The sequence below is a fragment of the Mangifera indica genome, chromosome 20 (assembly GCF_011075055.1).
Source record: "Mangifera indica cultivar Alphonso chromosome 20, CATAS_Mindica_2.1, whole genome shotgun sequence".
NCBI lineage: Eukaryota > Viridiplantae > Streptophyta > Magnoliopsida > Sapindales > Anacardiaceae > Mangifera > Mangifera indica.
The window spans coordinates 5,040,724-5,045,152 of NC_058156.1; positions in this window are offsets into that span (position 1 = coordinate 5,040,724).

A 4,429-nucleotide genomic window follows, 5' to 3' on the forward strand; every position below is an offset into this window, starting at 1 on the left:
ATGAAGAATTCTTGGGGTTTGATAAGGACATTTATGGTGTTCTGAGCCAAGGCGTTCGCAGAAGTCAAAACCATGGTTGTAATGAAAGGGTTGAATGTAACAGAGACATCATGGCTCTATGAATATTGGAGCATATCCAATCACATCCATAATCCAAATTTATTTCAATAGGTTCTTGAGCCAGTTGTTGATGTTGAGAATGCAAGTATCAGTAATCAAGTGACACGAAGGAACAACCATTTGTAAATGATGACTTTTTTATAATTAGAAGGCAGAATTGAAAACATTATTTCGAATATATGCCTTAGAGATAGGAATTTAATGGAATTTCGATCATTCTGATAATATATGGTATAAGTTTAAGTGCATATATCCACAATGTAAATAACAAGCATGAGCAACGAGAGAGGAAGGTAGAGACTATTAAGTGTTACAACGTATGGACAAGACACACTTGTCCACAGGATCAAATATTATTACACTATAAACAAGTTGGTGTCGAGTCATTAGAGAACATACTTAGTCAATATTTGTGGTTGATTGTATTTATCAACTGAAGAAAATTATTTCAAACATAACAGATAGGTATAGAATCAACATTTCCTACATGCAAACATAACGTGTCAAAACACATGCACTAAATATATTACGAGGATCTCTCAAAAAGTCTTTCATGCTATTGCATGAGTATTGTCATAATTTGGAGCTTAAGCACCCAGATACCATGACACGTATTGATATTGTCCCAAAAAATAGGTTCAAATTTTTTTCATGTGTATAGGTTATTCAATAAGAGGGTTCCAACAATTCTATCCCCTGGTGATATGCATTAATGTTTCACACTTAAAAGGAAAGTATCTTGAGGCTCTTTTTATTGTTGTTGCGAAGGATGATAATAACCAAATTTATCATTTCACATTCGATATTAAGTACAATGAGGGAATAAATACATGAATGCCCTTTTTGACATACCTATGCATATGCATTGGTGATTTGTCGGCTTCAACCATTATTTTTAATCGTCATCATTTAATAATTACGTCGATGGCAAACGTAATGCCTCATGTCTGTCATAGGTTTTGTAATTAGCATATAAAGGATAACATGTGTATGTAATTAAAAAAAACCTAACATATTGAAGGATTATTTTGGAAAGTTACTAAGACACATCTTCTCAGGGACTTTTAAGCTACTATGAGTAGAATTATCTAAGTAAATCCCACTACAGTTGTCTATTTAACCGACATTGGGTATGAAAGATGGGCACGTGCCTACTTTGGAGGATGACAGTACAACATTATGATGACTAATATTATTGAGTACTTTAATGCTTTAACATGGACTGCTCACATTTTGTCTCTCACTATATTAGTTGAGTTTCTTAAGAGTACAATACAACATTGGTTTTTCAATAGGCAAAATATGGGTGGTACATATGATTAAAATTTTAATGATGTTTCTTTTTTTCATTGCGTTTATTAGTTGTTTTTGTAGGTGGGAGATCTCACCCGTTAATACTATTGGCTGAAGATAAGCTTGCTAGATATGTGTTCAAATTTGCCAATATGGTTGTTAAACCAATCAACATGCAATAATACAAAGTCTATGATTCACGACAACAGGTGTTCATCGTGAATCTTCTCTATCGAACATGTGATTGTGAGAAATTTTAACTTTTTCAAATTCCATGTGCACACACTGCAACTATTGCAAGGTACAATAATATCTTAGAATGTGTAGGATGGGTCGGTTCATATTACTGGATGAAATATTTACGAGGGGTGTATAGAGAAAATATTAATCCATTAGGGGATCAATCAACTTAAGTACCATCAAATATGTCTGCGATTTATCCTCCAGTGATAGAACAACGACAGTCCGGTCATCCTTCTAACCATGAAAGAAGACCTTTATAATGAGAGGAAGTCTAGTCATCAACCTAGCCATACTCCTGAGTCCAACTTTGATGCCAATGGTTGGCTTGTCCCGCACATCAAATAGCAAACGACGACAAGGTCGTCATAGTCATGATGCAACCCAAATGGGCAAATAAATTATCATGGTTACTTTTCTTTATCGTCTGATATTGTAATTTTAAGTGTATATATTGCATGTTTAATTTATCTATTGGGATTTGTCCAAATTTTAATGTATTAATTTTTTATTTTCAGACTCTTACATGTATGCAATGATGATGGATCAAAACAGCAAAATAGAATTACCATGACATTTATTTAATGTTGTTCATTTGATGTATATATTTGATTTCATTGTATCATATCATGTATTTTGTATTAACATATTAACTAATTCATTTTATTTCATGAATAAGTATTAAGAAATCATCAAAAGGAAGTTATGATATAAAATGCAAATACATCACTGAAATAATAATAAAATGTAATCCAATTTATATGCGTGCCCACCAATGCTTTAAGTAAAATCCTCGAAACCTACATTTAATAAATACGACCAATTAAATATACTCTAAGAACAAATGAACAAATAAATATGACCACTTTAATAAATACTTACTTAGGGCCTTCCCTTGGAATATGGTTGTGGTCACGCGTCTTCTTAACCTCTTAAAATGTTTCGATGTGAAGTTAAATAGACGATCTCAGACAAGGTATTATATAAATATAAGTTAAAAAAACACCACAGTCTCCACTTGCTACATCTTGTTTCAACACGTCACGAATACACCTGTATTGTAATATTGGTAAAGTCTTTAGCGATTGGATTCTTTTTTATGTATAAAAATGACTTGCCCTCATTAGGTATGTCAGTGTTTTATGTGGCATCATTAACTTCTTCATTCTCTCTAAGCTAGTTGTATATTTGGTGAAGTCGTATATATATATATATATATATATATATATATATATATATATATATATATATATATATATATATATATATATATCTTCCAATCATTGATATCCAATACACTGCATACCTAATGTTGGATGTCGAAGTTGAAGGGAAAAAACACCCAATGTTACAAACGACTTACATTTGTAAATCACCTCGTTGACACTATTCCATGGTCAAAAGTATTCATTAGATTGTACATGTGAGACGTCATTAATTTGGTCTAAGAAAAATTAGGGTCATTCCATATTTGTACCGAAACATTTGAACTCATTATAACACTATAAGAGAAGTGCAAGGAATTGGTTCGAAATAGTCGTCCAATTACTATTTGGAAAAGATCTACAGAGTATTCTTATAAAGGCTTCGATGTACTGTGTACACAAATAAATTAGATTATAAGTTAAAAGTGATAACTAATGTGAACGAATACAAAGGAATTATGCATACTGTATTTTCCAACCATTATTCCTTAGTTACAATTTAGGTCTACCATGATTTGCTCATATTAGTTGTCATTCTATTTGGTCCCCCAAAGAAGACACGTCGGCTATTATTATCTGAAATACTGTGGTATCACAATAAGAACTCTAATTAAGCCTCAACCAATCACGCATCCAAAAGACGATCTTCAGGTACAGATTGTTTGTTCTTTCACTCCTTCATTTGAGCTGTGAAAGGACTGACCAATTGCTTCCTTTTTTGTAGCATACGTCCAAATGTTGACACTTTTTTGGTTATCAACAACTTTTTCATAGTTGTCGGTTGGGCTTTATTTTGTTGTTGCACATCATCGTCTGATGAGTCATCCAACTAAAAAAAAATTATAGTTTTCATTATTCTATAACACAACAAATTGAAATAATAAAAAATAGTATAGTAAATAATAACCAGTACTAATTTTGATGTTTGAATATACGAACCTTCAAGTCTCGTAATTTGATGCTTTAAAGAGGACTAGAGTTCCAGCTGTTGACTTGAGGAGTCATTATGCTTTTATTTTGATGATAACAAACTAATATGTCCCTAAACATATTGACTAATGATTTTACTTGAGTGTGAGCTTAGATTGCAAGGATTTATCTAATGCACTTGAAGGAGTTTCAAGATGGAAATGAAAGAGAAGAGTCAATTGAAGAATTATTGAAGATTTGAAGAAAACCTCAAGTGTTAGGCAGATATATTTGTAATTTAGAGCATTCGTTTTGATTAGAATATTTATTTGCATGGGATAGCTCACTTGAAAACTCATTTTCATATCTTTCACATTTTGGGTTAAAATGTCGTTTTTCAAACTTATTGGTTTAAGCCAATTCTTTCACCAAAGTTTATTAATTCTTTTAAAATGATGAAGTTTTGTGAACTACATTTTCATATCTTAAAGTTGGTTTTGAAAGAATTTTCAAAAATGGGTTAAATTATCACTTTTCAAAGTTTTAGGGGTCAAATTGTAGTTTTTCAAAATCCAGGGGGTAAATTGTAATAAAATTCGATCGACCGAATTTCACCGACCGAATCAGCTTCCGAATTATCCAGAAGCCATGTATTTTGGCTT